Source organism: Octopus bimaculoides, chromosome 13, assembly GCF_001194135.2.
Source record: "Octopus bimaculoides isolate UCB-OBI-ISO-001 chromosome 13, ASM119413v2, whole genome shotgun sequence".
Lineage (NCBI taxonomy): Eukaryota > Metazoa > Mollusca > Cephalopoda > Octopoda > Octopodidae > Octopus > Octopus bimaculoides.
The window spans coordinates 19,550,880-19,571,899 of NC_068993.1; the positions used below are offsets into that span (position 1 = coordinate 19,550,880).

General features: G+C 35.0%; 1 protein-coding gene across 2 annotated transcripts in view; it reads left to right on the plus strand.

The window, feature by feature from the left end:
• LOC106880363 (uncharacterized) overlaps window positions 1-21,020 on the plus strand; it is a 296,957-nt gene that overhangs the window by 115,270 nt on the left and 160,667 nt on the right. The window contains exon 2 of one of the 2 annotated variants that reach the window (XM_052972368.1): window positions 4,072-4,108. The exons of the other annotated variant lie outside the window; for it this stretch is intronic. The gene's annotated coding sequence lies outside the window, so the exon portion shown is untranslated. The remainder of the gene's footprint in view (window positions 1-4,071; window positions 4,109-21,020) is intronic. 2 annotated transcript variants of the gene reach the window in all.

The window sequence follows — 21,020 nt, forward strand, 5'->3', positions numbered from 1 at the left end:
TATATAAACGCTTGTGTGTCTAAATGTATGTTCTATTACATAAGAAGCAATGCTCTCATTTAAGTGCTCAATGCATCGCATTATACAGACTTGCATGATTTATACAAACATACATACACACATATATACATACATACACACACAAATGCGTACATACACACACAATGCATACATGCGCATATGCATTCCCGTGCCCATGGATACATACATAAACATAATATATATGTGTGTGAGTTTTTGTGTAGTCAGTGACATGCCAACAGCTTTGTGATGAACAGTTTGAGATATCATGTATAGTGTGTCTTTTCACGAAGTAGCTGCATGGGTTTGTGTACGTAGCCGCACATGTATGCACACATGCATACACACACACACACACACACACACACACACACACACACACACACACACACACAAACACACACTTAAACAGATATTTATGTATGCATGTGTGCATAATTGTCTTTATATAATTATTTTACTGGTCTAATATTAGTCGATAGTACCATCTACTGTTGTCAGACATTTGCAATTCTTTTCTCTGATATGTATCTGGCTGAATAAAAAGTAAGCAACGTTTTGAAACATGAAATTCATTGCAATATATTTCAACAATGCGGAAATTTTATTCATCAAATAAGTACCATTAGAATCAACACATTTTTGCCAACGAGTTACAAGTTTGTTTATTCCGGTAACATAGAAATGTGGAGTTCTGGAGCTGATGAACTCGTTGAACGTACTTTCAGCATCGGTTTGACTTTTGAACTCCTCTCGCAGGAGGCAATCAAGGTGCTGGAAAAAGTGGTAGTCGCTAATAGAAAGGTCGGGGGAATAAACTGGGTGGGGAAGAACTTCGTAGCCAAGATCCCTCAACTTCTGGAGCGTCATTTATGAAACGTATGGTCGTTAGTTGTTAGGAAGAATGATTGGCCCTCTTCTGTTGACCAGTCTGGGACGGAGGAGTAGCAGTTTTTCGTTCATTTTGGCAATTTCATGGCAGTATTTCTGCAGTGATGGTTTTCCGGGTTTTAAGAAGTTATAATGGATGAGTCCAGCAGTACACTATCAAAGAGTCACCATAACGTTCTTTTTGAAGAGCTCGGGTTTAGGGAAGGTTTTAAGTGCTTCATTTTGGTTCAACCACTGCGAAGAACGTTTTTTATTATTATTGTACAGAATCTACATTTCCTCACAAGTTACAATACGGTTGAAAAATGGAGATGCGACTAGCAAATTTCATATCTTCGCATTTTCTGATTTTCATTTAAATCGTGTGTTACCCATTTGTCAAGCTTTTTTGATTTTTCGATTGCATGCAAATGGTTGCAGGTAGTTTTCTGTCTAACTTGAAGTTCTTTTGTCAGTTCTCGAGTGGTTTGACGTGTATCTTTTTCAATGAAGGTCTTTAATTGACCGTCATCGATGACAGATAGGCGTCCACTACGCTCACGATCATCAAGACTCAAGTCTCCACTGCGAATTCGTTTAAACCCTTTTCGAGCTGACCACTCACTGGTCATTTCCTCACCAAACGTTTCGTTGATATGGTGAGCAGTTTCAGCTGCTTTACGTCCTTTTTTGAAGTTGCATAGGAAAATGGCTCGAATATCGCGCTTTGACATTTCCGTTTCAGATGGTTGTAGCAACGGTGAAAAAAAAATCAATGTTTATTTATTGATGCATTTGGGCAGGTTTATGTCTGTATTATCAGAGAATTGCAAAAAATGTTTCTAAAAATTCAAAACTCTGCAAAAATCCGGTACAAATTCTTCATAGTTCAAAACGTTGCTTACTTTTTACTCAACCTGATAGCTCAACAGGTTTATTCCAATTCTTAAATTAAAACTTCGAGCCTTATCTACGGTAGATTGTGGTACCTACTGCCAACAGTAGCATTTCCATACTCACCATGTAAACTTTAGTTAACTTTTACATTTTGCTTGTCAACAAATTCGATTTTTTTCTCATAGGTTGAACAGGATTATATTACATTTGAAGGTTTTTTTTAATGTTGTTATTAGCAGGAGTAATTGAGTTTTGATGTCGAACTGAATATGTTGTTTTCTTTAAATCAACTTTTCTGCAGTATTCCAGTGTAGCAGATTGAATCTCTGTCGCATATCCTTTTGTTTAGGAAGATTTTCACTTCTTGTTACTGACATGGTTCATTGAAACGTTGATATATATTATATTTTGCTATTTCGTTTGTATATGGCTGGCACTTGTATTCAAATCTACAATGCTGTGTTAATATACACACTGCTAGTGACGTAGTCCTTTAAGCGGACAAATGTGTTTTTTTTCCTTCATGATTTCAGCTTGTTCATTTCCTTTATATTGTTAGAAACACTAGGATAAACATCTCTGAAAAGTTTGTGTCAAAAGGTTTGAATTTAGATTTATGCGGAGGTGGACATTTTCAAACGCCGAATTCATATTTCCTCCTCTTAGGTGGAAGCACTTTTGTAGCTACAAATGTAGTTTAGAACTAAATCGGCATTGAACTTTGTCTCAAATTTTCCTGTTAATATAACTGTTGTGACTCGTCTTCTGCTTTTTTGAGCTTTAACTCAATATTTTGTTGAGAATGCCGTTTTGACCTAATTCAAAATGGGTTCTATATGTGACTCTTCCGGCTTTTGTTTGATCATGTATCTCTGCTACATTAGTTGGTAATTCCTCCTTTATTTAAAAGACAGGTGTAAATTGAGGGTTATTTCGATGATATTTCTACTAAATCGAGTGATGACGTAGGAGACTCACTTGTCAGTTTCTGACCTCGTAAGTTATACCTAATTAATTCTGATTTAATTTCCGTGTTGTATTATATTACCATCGCTAGTTTGTGATAGGAAATAATGCATTTTATAACCTACTGCACAGGTTTCATATTCGAGTAACCTTTTATTTTTCTCTGACTCTATGTTTTTTTCTTTCTCGTCATGCAAAATTTACTCTGTGTAGTTTATTTATCAGCTTCATCCATTACGTTTAAAATTTTATTTCATTTTAAATTTCATGTACTAAATTAGTTGAATGCATTTTATAATCTAGCGTTTTTGTTTTTGACTAGCATTCCTTTGTCTTGTGCTTCATTCATGCAAGTTATTCTAAAGGTCATTCTGAAAGGGTGTGGAACAAAGACCTGTCGGCAATCATGACTAACATCGATTTCAAGGAGGCATCTCATACAACTAACCAAGAAAAACCGTCGTGTTTTGAAGCGTGTGGCATTCATTAGGAGTTAGAACAAGCTTTCAGCAGCTTATACAGGAACACTCGATGCAAAGTCATCTCATTTTACATGAGACAGACAATGCCAACATCAAAACCGATGTGATTATAAGTACATTATCATTCCTTGCCTCATTTGAACTCGATTATGTGCTGAGTAAGTCCATCATTGGTTGTGAGGTCTGGTTCATTTTGGGCACCAGAAAAAAAATCTTCGTGTGCCAAATGTTACAAATGCTGAACTTGATATTGAACTCAATATCTCGCTCGTGATAAGTAATGTTTTTAAACACAAAAGATCTTTAAAGGGAACTCCAATGGACGAAGTAACACAGTTTTACAGCTTTTCCTAAAGCACATACAATAAGCATGTGTTGATGATGTTTGCATTATTAAGCTCCTTCGAACACAAAATTTTAATTTTATTTTCCTTGTGCAACACATATCCGCATACGCAAACAGTATTTTATGCTATTTGTGTAACTACCTGTAGCAGGCCAATACAGGGGGTTTCGGAGGTGGAAGAGTAACATTGAGAGCGGAAATGATAGTAAAATATTGATATCTATCACTGTCTTTCACTTTCGGGGCGATTTCATTTCGCCTAAGTGTGAGGTATGCTAATTTTTTAAAAATAATACGTTTTTAAACGGGTCTCGCCTGAATGAAGTACAGCAACTTTACTATCTTTACTAATGCACAGACGTTGTCTATGTGTATGTATATGTATGTATGTATGTATGTATGTATGTATGCATGTATGTATGTATGTATGTATGTATTATGTTTGCATGCATATATTCCATTACTTTTTTATTCTTTTACTCGTTTCAGTCACTTGACTGCGGCCATGCTGGAGCACCGCCTTAAGGTATTTACGTTCTTATTGTTTCTCTATTTAAGCATTTTGAACAAAGGATGCTGCTGGCAAAACGTGGAATTCTTTAAATTACTGCATTTAAAAATGAACAACGATATATTCCAAGATTCTTTTATTTTACTTTGTTATTGACCTGTTCTTTCGTATTTGTCATGTGAACCAAATACTGGAAGAATTGTCGAAGGAAATCTTTCATGAGATAAGTAGTACGCAGAAACGCATTCAAATAACAAACCTATGGGTGGTTTGTGTCTCCTGTGGTCTCCTGACTTGTCAGAAATATCAGCAAAATCTCCTTCGAATCATCCCGTATTGTCTTGTACAAGCAAAGTTGGAACAGGTAGTCTAATCTTGGGCAACATTATGAATGAAAAATAAAAACAAATACAACATGGTCATTGTTGATCACAAATCTGTTCGATCAGGGCTGAGGCATAGCAAAAACTAAATAAATACAAAGAATTACCGCAGCAGTAACAACAATAACAACCTCAATAGCAAAGATGTACATAACCCCACAGCAAAGTTACGTGTTGATTGCTAAAAGAATTGTACAACGTATACAGTTTAAATTCATTTAAACATGACCTTGTACCTAATCCAGAAAACATATCAATATTTTCTACTTCCTAAAAACATTTATTGCCATGTTTACAATACGGTTATTTTTCGGCGTATATATCTATCTCATCAAGTAATATCACGACTCACTTCGCTGCAGTTAAAGCAAAGCTTTTTAAAAACTTGATTTGTTTCGTAAACATTAAAGTTATCTCAATTGATATGTTTAAGCGATTTCACAGTAGTGTAATTTTTATGGATTTTTATCGTTTGTTTTGCTTTGATTGAAGCATAAAAAAGCGATAATTTTTACATCAGTGAAATATTTAAAGCGAAAAAAAACGTAGAAAAAAAATTATTCTTTTCAGTTATCTGGTCGCATGATATAGAATATTAAAAATAGTAACGTATTAAATATATTAGAAAACATTAGCATTTAATGAGGACAAACCAATGTGTGTTGTGATACTTAAGAGGGGTACCACAAATGGTGTGTTACTAACTCGCCAGACTAGTGTTTACTCAACTAAGTGTCTTTCATTTTATCCGAACTCCATTGGTTGCAATTATTACAGAACCAACTACCATGCCAGGAATTATACCTCGACTAGACACCAAACTATCAGAAGCAATATAGCAACACTACAAACTAAACAAATGTATCAAAATAATAGCTTTCCTAAATATATATTTTCAGTTCGGGAAAATTTATATTCATCGAGATGTGATCAAATAATAATCCTGTTTCGTTTAGACACAATGACAGCAATTTCTAGTGGGAAAGATTAATCGGTAGCACTTCACTGGTACTTTATTTTATCGATTTGGGGGAGGATGAAACACAAAGGCATGCTCGGCGCGATTTGAACTCAGATTCTGAAGACTCGAGACCAATATAGCAAATCAGTTTTGCCATTTTTGTAACAAGTTTGCTAATTCACCGAGTAAAAGAAATCAACACTTTTTACTATATATGTTTGAAATTTCTTTTGTTAGGTGGTCGGTCGATTACAAAGAATCCAGTTCTCAACTGGTACTTATTTTATCGAACCCCGAAACGATAAAAGCAAAGCCGACCTCAGAGGAATTCAAACTCAAAACGTAAAGACCGACGGAAATGTCGCTATGCATTTTGTCTGGCGTGCTGCCGATTCTGCCAGCTAGTCGCCTTCGATAAAGCAATGATAACGACAATAGGCCAAACAAATATAACTAAAACATTACTGTATCTATATGAATCGTTGCTTATGGTGTTATCGACTATCTTACTGCGCAGTTGGTGCGAGAAATGCAAAGTTTTATTTGTGAAGCACGACAGGACAGGAAAGTAACATACATTATTATTTTAGTGAATGATACTTTTTATTCTCTGAAGTTCATAATTATAGCTATAGCAATGCGATTATATTGTTGCAATAATACGACTGTCACATAAATGAATGACCCAAGAAAATTTCTCTCAGTTGCCTTCTGCATGAAGACCTTTGAGCTAAGTGGAATTAACATACTTAATGTAGTCAGTAAGCTCCTTAAAAATATTTTTAATTAACTAAAGTTACACCCGTATTTAAAGATACAAGTATTAACTTTAGAGATAATTGCTGTCAAGAAAAGCAAGGGAGTTAACTCTAAAATTCAAATTAATTCAATGTGTGCATGGCGTACTGAGGGAGCGAGTCTGATCTTTGGCAAGTACGGTAATGACCTCGGATATTTAACGTCTTATTAGTATCTTATTATTTTTCTGTGAAAGCTATTCTAACCTGTACGAAACCATACCGATGAGGAAAAGAAAAATCACAGCTCTTATCCTGAAAAGCAGTAAATCCGTACGGATTTCATGCAACCGGGTGAGAAACAATATTTCCGAGAACTCTAGTCTATTAAATGACACTAATTACTATTTTATCGATGGATCTCATTTTCTACTCGAATTCCAAAACTCAAGTTAGCTATGACAAGATATTAATTAAAATCAGTAATTTGACAAATTATATACATAATTAATTTAATTGGATGCTTTATCACTATCGTCATCAAAAGAGAAAAATAATTCTGAATAAAATCAAGTGAAATATTGAAAGTCTATAATCTCAACAATATAAATATTGTTATATTTGTAAATATTAGTTGAGGACATCATTCCATTGAAGTTTTTCCAAATCACTAAGGTTTAATGCCCCCCACCATACATACCACTTTACGGACAATATATTCACGTCTTTGTTTACATGTGGGATTTGTTAACTCATGAGATAAAAGATTTTGGATCCAACTGATACTTTGAGCATACTACACTTGAAACACGAGTAGAACACATAGCTTAATTTAGCAGTCATCATCGTACCCGCTCTTATTAACACAGCATTGTATCATTATTATTTATGATAAAAAAAAAACTCATAGGTAGTAATAGTAAAATAAACCATAGGTAGTAATAATTTGTACTTCATTCAGAAGCAAATTTTAGACTACGAAAAGTATTGCCGTGAATTAGCGTTTATGATAATTTGAAGATATCAAATACTGTTAATCACAAACTGACGAAATAGTTCTGTTAATTTTGTTAAAAATTATTTCAAATACACCAATGAAAATCTTTTATCGCTAAATTTAATAACAGCAGGTGTTTACCTCCATTTACATGATTTTATCCCATATCTTTTACTTGTTTCATTCATTTGACTACGGCCATGCTGGGGCACCGCCTTGAAGAATTTTTTGTTGAATGAATCGACCCAGCGACTTATATTATATCTTGGTTTATCTGTATCTTAGTTTATATATGAACCAAACCATCATAAATACTTATGATTAGGCAAAAAAAAAGAATATATTTATCTACCTATAACATTTTGTCATCAAAACGTACTAAACCGTTCAATGTATTGTATACTCTACGGCTCAAGTTTCTTCGAAGTTACAGGCTCGTAAGACCCCTAACGCTAGTTATCAAGCAGTGGTGGAGGACAAACACAGGCACAAAGACACACACGTAGATACACACACACACACACGTACACACACACACACACATGTGCATATGTATACATATATGTGTGGTGGAGGACAAACACAGGTACAAAGACACACACGTACACATACACACATGTGTATATGTATACATACATGTGTGCGTGTTTGTGTGTGTATCATTGCATATATTCTTTCATTCTTTTACTTGTTTCAGTCATTTGACGGCAGCTCTTGTAGGGTTTTAGCCGAATAGGCCCCAGGACTTATTTCTTAAGCTTAGTACGTATTCTATCGGTCCCTTTTGCCGAATCGTTGTGTTACGGTGAGGTAAACATACCATCATCGGTTGTCAAGCGATGATGGGGTGGTGGTGCAAAAACAGGCCCAAAAACACACACACACATAGATATATACATATCCATGTGGTTGGGAAGCGAGCTTCTTACCATACAGCCACGCACCACGGCTTTTTCCTGTTTCCATCTACCAAATCCACTCACAAGCATTTGATCGGCTCAAAGCTATAGTAGAAGACACTTGCCCAAGGTGCCACACAGTGGGACTGAACCCGGAACCATGTGGTTAGGGAGTAAGCGTTTCACCACACATCCACGCAGATGTTATTAATATTCATCATCCATTCTCTCTTTTTGATGAATGTCACGTAGTTTTAGTTTTGACAAGATATTTCTATATGGCCACTAAATTCCCAAGAAATATCATGCCTTGGTTAATCTTTTCGCAAAACGAAATTAAATGCCTCAAATATAATGGTCTAAGAAGCCTTACCCGTATTTACTACCGAATGGATATTGAATATGCAAACAATATCCATACAACTACATAATGAAAATTTGGTTACCAGTCAGAACGTAATGAAGTATAATAACTATATGGCAGTCTGGTGAATTTCGTTTACATTTATGAGGATATAAGTTCAATTCTACTGCATACAGCTTGATATGTCTTTGAGCGGAAAGTTTAACTACATGTCTAAATTCCCTATAAAGAAGGCAAATACATACTAGAATATTCTACCGGTAACTGGTTGATGTTCTACTTTTTGCAGAAAAGGGTTTATCGCTCATCTGCTTAATGCCGTCAAACTTGATGTGCTCACTCCACTCATGGTTTCCCTGTGGACTATAACATATTTATCTTGCCATCATTTGTTATTGATTGATTTTCTTATTTATGACTTAAATATAAAATAATAAATCTTGGTTTATTTGTATCTTAGTTTATATATGAACCAAACCATCATCAATACTTATTATGTTTAGATAAAAAAAATCCTTTATCTTTGGTCATCAAAACGTACTAAACTGATCAATATGTTGTATGCCGTACGGCTCAACAACAGACCATGTAATATAAAGATATACAACTATTTCTCTTATTGATTTTCTGGAGAAGACCAAGATACAAAGAGAGATATAGTGTTAACAAAAGATTACTGCTCCGACAAGTGTGAATGCATTTAATTATATTTGATCAAATGCAGTGAGTTATAGAGGTCAATTTATTAAATTCTGTGAGGAAATCACAGCTGGTCCATTTTCTAATTTTCCCTTGAGATTTCATTGAATCTTTTACAAAATGCATGTCATATGTTAAAGCGAAAATAAGTGAAATTTCAATACATTGTCTTTCAAACTGTAAAATGTTTAAAAAGCATGATGTACATAGAAGAAAGCAATTGCTCGTGTACATTCAAACGTCCATACGCTCGCAGATAAACGTAAACGTATTTTAAATAATATATTTACTCACATTTACTATATGCGTGTGTGTGTGTTTGTGTGAGTGTGTACTGTAACTGGATAGCATACGTCAAATACAATGAAATATCTTTATACAGTCTTAAAGAAATTGAATCAAGTTTCGCGTTACGAACCTCTTGGAAACATCACCTTAATCCATTCATTCATCAAATATTTTTAGATGTGTCTGTTCTCAAGTGTGTTCTGTAAAGAATATCGGGTGTGTAATGCAAAGTATACATCTGCCGGTTTGTTATCAGTGTTATGCGACTTAGATTTTATATTTGCGTGTGGCAGTTATGCATGTGATGCTCTTAATTATTATGATGTGCCGTTCAGCAGGTATGCCAGGGAACACTCGCACGATGTTGTACTGACTAAAAAGAACCTTGTGACAACTTTTGAAGTTCATCAAGTCACGAGCTTTCTCTCTTGCTTCGATATGAGACTTTTTAAACGTGTGGATATATGGACCGCTTCAGTCTAACACCTTGCATTTCATGCTTATGCAGCTTTAGTTTGTCTATTATCTTATGTAGTTGCATCCCTCTCATCAATATATCTGAAAGACCTGTTTTCGTGACGTCATGTTGCTTTCACCTGCCTTCAAACATACCAATGCAGTAACACCGCTCAGGGTTCTTCAAGTAGCATGTGACTTTTAGCATAAAATTTCCTTCATGTTTTAGTCGTTTATCATTTCTTTATATTTCTTCATACATTATCACTAGCTTATGATGGTAACCAATAATTTGCATGTATGCAAGCTTCATAAATTAAAAAAATTAGCCGCATACGAATCAGTGACAAGAAACAAATAGTTTATGCAGATTCATCTTTAAATAAACAGTATTCCTCTATACCGAACAGCATTCACTATTTTAGCTTAATTGAAACGCGTACCCAGGAGAAATCCCCACCTTCTGTATGTATATGCATTTGCAGTAAAATGAAATGTCTTGGCAAAATAAAGCCTTCTTTATACTGAAGACGAAAAAGAAACCTTCGAAATCTCATTCTAATTTTGGCCCATTAATACTTTCAAAATGAATTTTGTATCGTTCATAAAATTATCTTAGCAACAGCAAGCACTGACAAAGTTGTTTACGAATTTTGATATGTACCGTAATTTTTTTTCCTGAAATTTACGCTTACATTTTTACCACGATAAAACAGCAAGCAGTTGATTTTAGATACTATTTCAGAACATTATGACTCAATAAAAACAAGAATACACATGGTATGTAGTTTTAATTTACTTATTTCATAAAATGGTCTTTTATCAAATTTTTTTGCAGTTATAGATTTTAAAAAATATATTTGTAAAACAATTCCCAAATGCAGTCAGCAAATATGCTCTCGGCTAGGTAAAGTTTAACTCCAAAGGTGAAATGCATCGCAGTTAAATTTATGTCAAATTGGCTGACTGTGGAAGAGTCTAGTTATTCGTTTGTAAGGAAAGGAAGTGATGCATAGTTAATGCACTAGGAAAACAAGGAAATTACTTCATTTAGCAAAATCCGAAGTGTATATAAATGGTTTATTGTCTTTATTGACTTCCGGAGTAAAATTATTTTTTTGGTTTTCCAATGGATATTACATTAGTCATTTACGAAGTTCCTATAAAAAATTGAACGAGCTTTAAAGACGTGGTTTTTAAGGAACTTACAACTTAATGTCATATATTTATTCCACATATTTGTGCGATGAAACCTTGGAAGTTTTAAGGACTTAAGTGATTTTTTTACATGAATTCTTGTCAGATTTAGGTTGGAGCACACACAAACACTCACATGCACACAGATGTACATCCATATACGTACACACAGAAATACACTCACACATGCACACACATGCACACACACACACAGATAAACACACACACACACACAGATAAACACATATACATATATATTTAGAATTTTTTGTATAACGCTATTTACTTCTACGTAATGTCTATTATAAATAGCTTGACACAACCAGTAGAGGCAAGTAAAAGAAATACTCACATAATGAGAAGAGAAGAAAGCAAAAGAAAGCATTTTAAATGAAAAGAAAGTGTTTTTTTAAAAAGACACGTTCGTTCTACCTTCAGCAACAACACAAATTCCGTATTTATTCAGATTAAAGGTAAATTTGGTCTAGTTTATCTGTGAGGTAAAATTTACCTTTAATCTTTTCGGGGTTCATAAAGAAACATTCTAATACAAGGCGGTGTTTTAACAGAACTATATCCGATCAAAGGCTTCACGATATATATTTAGGTGTTTTTCATTCCGAGTTGAAAATCTGCCATAGCCTACATGAGTGGTATACTCAGTCTTCGCACGGTTTAACACCAACATTTGGCACCTCTGTGCCTTTAGCGGAGCGTACACTGTTGAAAGCATTCAGTTCAGGTTTTCGATTTGACGATATTTTTCTCCGTCTTTGTCACCAGTCTTGGAGGCTCTGAAACTGATCGCGGAAACGTTTTTATCGTGACAAAAGAAAAAAGATAAAATATTCCACAGTTACCACCAGAAATAATGTACAAATTCCAAGATAAAGTTGTAGAAAGGACAGAAATGAAATGAGCTTGACAGAAGGCAAATTCAATGTCTGATTGAAAGAAAATATATCCCAGACTGTAATCGAACAAGAAAGAACGACTCAACAGTTGAGAGAGAGAGAGGGGTAGGAGAGAGAGAGGGGGGAAGGAGAGAGAGAGGGGGAAGGAGAGAGAGAGAGAGAGGGGAGAGGAGAAAGAGAGGGGGAGGAGAGAGAGAGGGGGAGGAGAGAAAGAGTAGGAGAAAGAGAGGAAGAGAGTAAAATAACTGATCGAAAAGAAAAGTAAGCAAGCGAAAATAGAAAATATGCGCACTATGGACTATAAAAATAAGTTGTCAACAATTGACATTTATATATCGTTAGATACAGTGATCGGAAGTATTAATGTCAGTTCGGAGACGCATGATGCTGATTCTGATACTTAGAAATAATACATTACAAACAAATATATTGCTATACATTTATCTGTATGAAACCGAGCGCGCGTCTGCGTGAGTGTGGTGGGCGCGCGTGTGCGTGCGTGCTTGTATGTGAGTGTGTGAGTTAGACATATTTGTTGACTACAACACATTCCGACCGACCTGAAAGTAGGCATAATGGCCCTAAGTGCCCGATAAATAATAAGCAATAATTTAAGTTATTTACAATTATGGCATTAGTCTGCATTATAGAAATTGAAAAATCACCGTAAGCAGACATATGTGAATATTTGTGTATGCGTCTGTGAATATATTCATACATACATATATTTATATACATAATTGTATGTATATATATATATATATGTGTGTGTGTGTGTGTATGTGTATGTGTCAACACACACATACGTTTACATACGCACTTTCCATTATCAGTTTTCTTCATGTTTAATTTGGAATAATAGCACTTATAATTCCATTAAAGCATTAGAAATATATATATATATATATATATATATATACAAAATGGGACAAGAACGCAAAACATCCAGCATCCTGACAGATATATATATATATATATATGTGTGTGTATGTATATATATATATATGCATATACATATGGATATATTCACGCAAACACTTACTCATATGCAGGCACACAGACGCACTGATGAAAGATATACTTTGTAACTAGTTACTAATTGATTGCTTTTATTTGATGCCTTGATGCAACTAAAACTTGAAACTGAGGACACACAACCGAATAATATTACAGCGTACTGCCTCAGTTATCAGAATTGCTCTCTTAATATGCAAAACGTATTTGTAAAAATATAATCGTACACTGAATAAAAATACAAGCAGATAGCAAAAGATTGAAGTCGGTGCATAACAAAATAATGAAAAGAATAAAATGAATAAAAGAAGTACACTGTTGCACGAACATTATAAATAACTTTCAATAAATGGCATTTTATCTTACGAAGGTAAGTAACATGTCTGTCAATTGATAAGAAACCATTTCCCTTGTCACAGGACAAGAAATCTCCTGTCATACCCACTAAAGAATACATAGATGTGCTCTGATATGACAGTTTCTAACAATTACATGTGTGTGTGTGTGTGTGTGTGTGTATGTGTGTGTGTGTGTGTGTGTGCGTGTGTGTGTGTGTGTGTGTGTCAATGTATATATTCACTATGTCACAAGGTCGATTTTCTTGTCGGAGGTACAGTCAATTCAATCAATTGAGTTATGCTACTTGTATTTAGCTTGTCAATTACTGGAGGCTGAACGACAAAGCCGTTTCAGCCTAGAGGTCGGAAACTAAGCATATAATCCACCGTTTTACCATTTCTCTCAACTTACAGACCTATTCATATAATCGTATCTTATATACCATTTAAACCTTTAGTAGTATTTTGCACTAAAATCCAATGAAATCGATAAATGGCCACTAGCCAAAACGTTCAACAGATTCAGCTATCACTCTATTACTGAAATGCCATTTCTCCTATCCAAGAATAAATCTGTGATTAAAACCAAAATTGTTATATCATGGATACCAAGAGATTCTTAAAAAGATAACTCTTCCGTTCTAAAAATCTTAGCATAAAAGCTGCAAAAGATTCGTATTAGTTTGCAATTAAGTGATATGTCAACGACTCATCAACGTTAGTCTCATTGAAGATACATCATCAACACGAACACGTCTGAAACATTTTAACAACCTGTTTCCTTTCAGTTCACCACACCAAATATTTTCTATACGAGATAGTTTTAAATAGATTTCTGGCTTAACTTACCCTTTCATACATTCACCTTGTTAAAGAAGAATTTAGAAATGTTCTTCATTCTTTATACCGAAGCTCTGTACTTTAAAATATGAATATTTTTCAATTGTTAAAGGTACTCGGAACTGAACAATGCATTTACAAAGATTCTCGCTTTATCTATTTTTCATTTTGCTGTTTGACTCCACACATAAACAAATATAACAATTATATTAAATTCCTGTAGCTTTACATTCTTATTCCACTAATATTGTCGCTGCTCCTCTATATGTTAAATTTGAGGTGATTAAGGTACATGTAAACAACATGCATGCAACTTTTCCAATATTTGATGTTAGATGATTTATTTGATGTAAAATTAGAAGGAAAATTATAATTCATCTCAAATTCAAGAATCCAAAAAATTTTGTTTCTGCTGAAGTAAAAGAATCCACCCATTTTCGTTTCTGCTAAATATACTGTTGTTATCAGGTAAACAAAAAGAAAATACGACAAGCCAACAGAGTACGAAAACGTGTTGTGCCGAGGAATAATTAAAGTCAATTCAAAGCTGCTACGTGTTGGTCGAGCAACTCGTTCTCTATACAAAGGTACTACTCAGCATAATCTTTATTACAGGTTATGTATTTGCGCCATCGTTGAAATGCTCTTCAAACTTTAGATGCGCTTTAAAAAATCTTGTGTGTGCACTCTTGTATCTTCTCCACAGTTTCGTTTGTATTATTAAATCGGAAACACCGAAGACTGTCTTTCACAGGATCAAACAGGAAAAGGTCATAAGGCTCAAGATCCTGATTTTATGTTGTATAGGGAACCATCGGCCACCCAATTTATCAGTTGCTCATTTTTTTTTTTTTTACCAAAGATGTGTCGTCGCACGTTGTCACGGTGAATGTAGATGGTTTTAAGATTCTTGTTCGAGATATTCGTCCTTGTGGCTTCTTTAAGCTTTTTGAGTTGCTACAGGTCATGCTTCCTAGTCGCTACTGTCACATTACAGACATTCATTGACATCTCTTCATACCGCCTGAAAGAGTTATGACTTTCTCTGGCGACCGCCAGCAGTTGAGCCTCATAGGTCTTGAGCTTCATAGGTCTTGAAGAAACGGTGTGACGCTACTTCCATGGACTGAGCATTCGTTTTTCGATGAGAAAGGTACATCTGCTTCAAATTCCTTCAACTGACCGGAATTTAAAATGTGACCCTATTGTTTTCAAACATGTCCTTCAGATCAGAGCAGACTACCGCGGTTCTCTTCTTCAAATCGGTTGTCAACTGCCAAGGTATCCCATATTTCACGCGCGTTCCGATTCTATATAAATACACATATATATATATATATATATATATACATGAAAAAGAATCATATGAAATATAATTGGTTCCGTAATAATATACATCTGATATTTATTCTTTCAATCAAGGTAGATAAAGTAAAGTTGACAACCCCAAAATTTAAATTTAAGCAATCAAAAAACGAAAACACATGCTCTAAATCATTTAAACCATACAGAGACAAACAGAAACTGAGGCTGGCAGAGAGAGAGGGCGGGAAAACGAGGAAAGGATTGAGAGCAAAAGGATAGAGGAAGAGAGATGAAGCAAGAGCGAGGGAGGAAAAGAGAGAGAAAGAGTGAGAATACTAGAGTTCTGTGGTCCTGAGGTTTTAGAAAGTTGATCAAAGAATATTTTTCAATTAACGGATAACGTTTATTTTGGAAACCACCATGGTTTATTTTTGTTAGAGGAGCACTCTTCTAAAAAGAGGTACAACACCGAATATGGAATATACTTCACATAGAACGTTAAAGGCTAATTAAAGTAATATTAAAGGAATAGTTCGAGCTATGAACGGAAATCCTGGAGCAAGTAATAATACAAACGATCTCGGAATTACTATCTTGTCTGATAACCTGAATCCGGGGTAAATGTTTATGGTCATATTCACATGTTTTACAATGTTGGAGTAGTTCTGATTTATAGTAGCGAGAAATACAACATAGAATTCAAGAAATATAGCAACAAATCGGGTACAGATGTAATCAAGACTTGAATCTTTTATAGAAGTTAAAAATGACGGGATTTCGCCCCATGATGATATTGTTTTTATTGTTGTGGATTTTGGCATATGGAAGACATTACAGTGTATGTGACAAATAACAAAACACACATATGCAGGTATGGGTGTATGCATATATATATATATATATATATATATATATATATGTGTGTGTGTGTGTGTGTGTGTGTGTGTGTGTGTGTGTGTGTGTGTGTGTGTGTGTGTGTGTGTATATGTCTCCCTAGACCAGTAAACTTTAATCAGTATTTTATTTTGTTCGTAATGTGTAAATGTAATCATGTACAGACGCCCAGCTCGATTTATATTTAAAATTTTGATAATTCTATTGGCTATAGCAATGTAACTTTATACATAAATCTGATGAGGCTGATCTGGTATTCATCATTTCAGTGACACCTCTCCAATCAACTGTTTCATGTATTATTGCAGAGTATAGATAGCAAGATTGATGAGATCGAATTTGGATGAAACAGTTGTAAGTTGATGGAATGAAAAGACTTGATCACTCTATTCTTCTTGTTTGCAATTTGTTAAAAATATATCCATGAATATTATTATATCATCCAGCATATGCTTGATAATACAAACGATCTCGGAATTACTATCTTGTCTGATAGCCTGAATCCGAGGTAAGCTGAATAGGATAAACTTCAGGGTAAATAACTGATGTGTGTGTTTATGTTCATATTCACATGCTTTACAATGTTGGCGTATTTCTGACGTATAGTAGCAAGAAATACGACATAGAATTTCAGAGTCACTACTGTTAGGCAATATTACAATCGCATAACAATCGTATAAAAAGTATAAAGCGTAACAAATAACCTATAAAAGCGAAGACGACGAGGGCGATACCCTAAATATATCAACCGATTTATGAACAAACTTCATTGCCTACAGCTGTGAAATACCATATGTTTAGTGAAGATATCCTGTGGCAAATGCTACTTTTGTTAACCTGCTGGCAATGTGTAGTTACACGCTCTATTGTTAAAAAAAAAACTTATTTTGTTTTAAAAATTGCAATTTAAAATGTGAAATTCACACGTTGATGTATGCTAGCAGTCAAAAACCTTTTTGTATAAACATAAACCGTTATAATAAAAGTTGAGTTATAAATATTATTGATTTTTAGATACAAAATCGTGGGCCGTATTACATTCGAGATATCATTGTTCACGACTCTATACTGAATATTCAGTTGCACTATGAAATTAGATACCGAAATTTAGCTACAGTTTTCTTCGGTAGCCTTTAATTCTGATCGAAATTACTAGTCAGAATCTCTGCTTTGTACTCCTTTCAGATAATTAAGCTTCTTTCAACAGATGAAGTATATGCAATTACCCATCAAGTTTGGACAGAATACTTGCATCTCCGTATGTCAGATACCCCATTGTTGATTCATTGATATATAGAGCTTTCTCCATGGTGTCTTTTCAATGATTTAAGGATGTCCTTGCTCTCGTCCCTTACATCCTGGAGTACGTATCTTAGCAAGAACTTTGTAACATTTGTGTACAACATAAAGGAAGTCGCCACAGTGCAATCACGTCGCTGTTTGGTCGATAAGAATATCAATGAAGTACACTTGTTAGCTTGCTTAAGAATTGCGTCGTACATTATATATCGGTTCATTCTTATTGAACCTATATGGTATTTATCCGACTGTTTTACTTCTCAAAACCCATATATAATTTACTTTGTCCAGTCACTTCTTCCTTTACTAAGATTCGTTTAATGTCAAAAAGCTTCCAGTAACCGGATCATTGAATGAACACAGAATCTTAGTACAGATTATAACATCAAAGTTTACTTAGCATCATTATTATTATCAACTAACAAAGGTAGGAATCAACGGGGAAGGTGGGTGTTATTAGCTATTCACTTGATCTACCAGGAATAGTAGCGAAATTCGCCCAACGTGTAGTAATTCATACAAAAAATCTCACACAGGACAATGCAGTCCTAGATATAAAAATATACGTAGTTCTTACATCTGAAACAACTTCAAATATAATTTTACACAAGTATTAATAGGTTGGTGCTATATTAGCAGATTTGGGGAATCCCTTGGTAGCTATCAGATTATTGGATCTGTTTGACGAGATTAAAGTGACTTGAAATTACCCCTTGTATTCATACTTTCCCACACAACCAGCATACATCTCAATCTACGTGATCATTTATTTTTTCCTAGATATATTTTATTTTAGTTCATAGTTACAATATCGGAAACTACCACCAGGCTACAAATATTTGAGTTAGTGTATAATAGATAAAATCAGCATCAGGTGCTATATTTTATCGGTCTTTGATGACTGAAGAATTCGAGATAATGCAACCCTTGGAGAATTTATAGATTGATAGAATTATAACTCATTGCTGCAAGGGATTTTGTCCAGCACCAAAGAGATTATGATACAGACACCTTTAATACTAACCATTCCTTAGATTGTCACAAAGTCACACCTTTAACGCTGGCGACTTAGAGTCGATTAATTCCCGACAATTCATTGAATGGTATTTATTTTATCGACCTAGCAAAGATGAAAGAAGGATAAATCGATCCAGCTGAAATTAGAACATAACTTGTAATTGGATGTTTACTTAATACTGCAAGCAATTTGACCTTTGACATTTGATTAGACTTTCTGTTGTCTATAATAACAGCAAACGATGATGACGACGACGACGACGACGATGTGGATTATGATGTTGATGATGATGATGATTTAGACATACAGCCAGCTCTTTTAAAGGTGTTGGGGTCAGTGGATACTATCGAAAACTTTCATCTGCTAATAAATTTCTTTTACTCCAGACAGAAAACAGACAGCGTAGGATCTGACCTTAGAATGTAAAAACGACGGAAGAAAATTCATTAAGCATTTCGTCCTAAATTCTAAAGATTATCCATCCTCTGTCCTTAATATTTTTTTTTTACCTTGCGTAGGCAGAGGATCCGCTATTTTGTAAACGAAGGAAATAGTAAAAGAAATCGATCCCAGGGCATGAGTGATACTATATTTTTATCGATAGCGGAAGGATGATAGGCAAATCTGCGGGTGGCAGGAATTGAACTCAAAATGAAAATGTTGTTTGCCTTAGTCTGACATTTCATTGCCCTAAAAATAAAGATTACCCTAAAAATAAAGATGCAGATGATGATGACGATGATGATGATGGTGATTATAGTAGTAGCAGTGGTAGTGGTAATGTAGTGGTAGTGGTGGTGGTAGTAGTAGTAGTAGCAGCAGTAGAAGTGGCAGCAGTAGTAGTAGCAATAGCAGCAGCAGTTGCAGTATCAGCAATAGCAGCAGTAGTAGTAATAGAAGCAGTAGAAGTAGCAGCAGTAGTAGTAATACAATCAACAGCAGCAGTAGTAGTAGTAGTAGTAGGAGGAGGAGGAGGAGGAGGAGGAGTGTCATGGTGGTGGTCGTGGTGGGCGTGCTGATGGCGAAGGTAGTGGTGGTGGTGCTAGTGTTGTTGGTGGTAATGGCAGTATTGTTTGTTTGACATATGTTAATAAATATTTTACCGAACATATAGTTTCCTGCCAATTTTCTGAGTTATTAATCCAAAACGGTAAATAGTTTATAATGAAAAGATGCCACGAAGAATCTTTCCCTCCTTTCTATCATCTTCATCGAAGCCAATTTCTTAGTTTGTGCTGTATGCATATGTTTATATATATATGGAGATATTTCAAATGATTTTAATTAGGGCAACGGATGACCGACTGAAAATATTGGTTTGAAATTTTGGTACAAAACCAATAACTTTGAGTGAGGGAGTAAGTCGATTACATCGACCCCAGTGCTCAACTGGTACTTATTTTATCGACACCGAAAGGATGAAAGGCAAAGTCAACCTCGGCGGAATTTGAAATCCGAGTCTAAAGAGATTCGTCTCTTTACGTTCAGAATTCAAATTCCGCCCAGGTCGACAAACATTTTGCCCGGCGTGCTAACGATTATGCCAGATCGCCGTCTAACGACCGAACATAGCGGTCTTATCTGGTTCGCGACACAGTACGTTTCGGAAAAGCACATTTATTTTTCATGTTCCACTAAGTGAAGTCCATACACAGGCACGGAGACAAGGCTTCATAACCGAACAGTATTTACACAAATTTCAGAGCTGTGTTCGAATGAGTTTAGTTTGGATGGAGATGATGTTCGTCAGACTTACTCTAAACTTACTTATTCAAATACTTTAGCTACAACAGAAGGGACGATACCGATCACCTTTACATTCCCTCAAAGATAGGTTAGTTTGATGCATCCGGGTTACTGTTTGAACATCTGCATGTCAATCTATAAAGCAAAACCCCTCATTCTGTTGCTTCAAAAGAATGAGTGAAACCTACAGACAAGGTAGTAATATTAAATATTGCAGTACACTATATCTGCACACACACACACAAACACACACACACACAAACACATACACAGATAGATGGTTCAAAGGCACAGAAAACAAAAGAATAAGACAGGTGAGAAAATAATAAGCAGGCGTGACGTTCGGGAAGAATGGAAAAGTCTTTGACATTCGAGCCCACGCTCAAGACGAAAAACTATGAAGAGAGAGAAAATGAAGAGAGTTAAAGAGAGAGAGAGAGAGAGAGAGAGAGAGAGAGAGAGAGAGAGAGAGACAAAAAGTGTCAGGATTAACGGTTTCACCGTTGCTATTATGTTAAACTGTCGTATATCCAAATGCGTTTGTTTTCAATATTTATTATTGCTTACAATAACTGGTT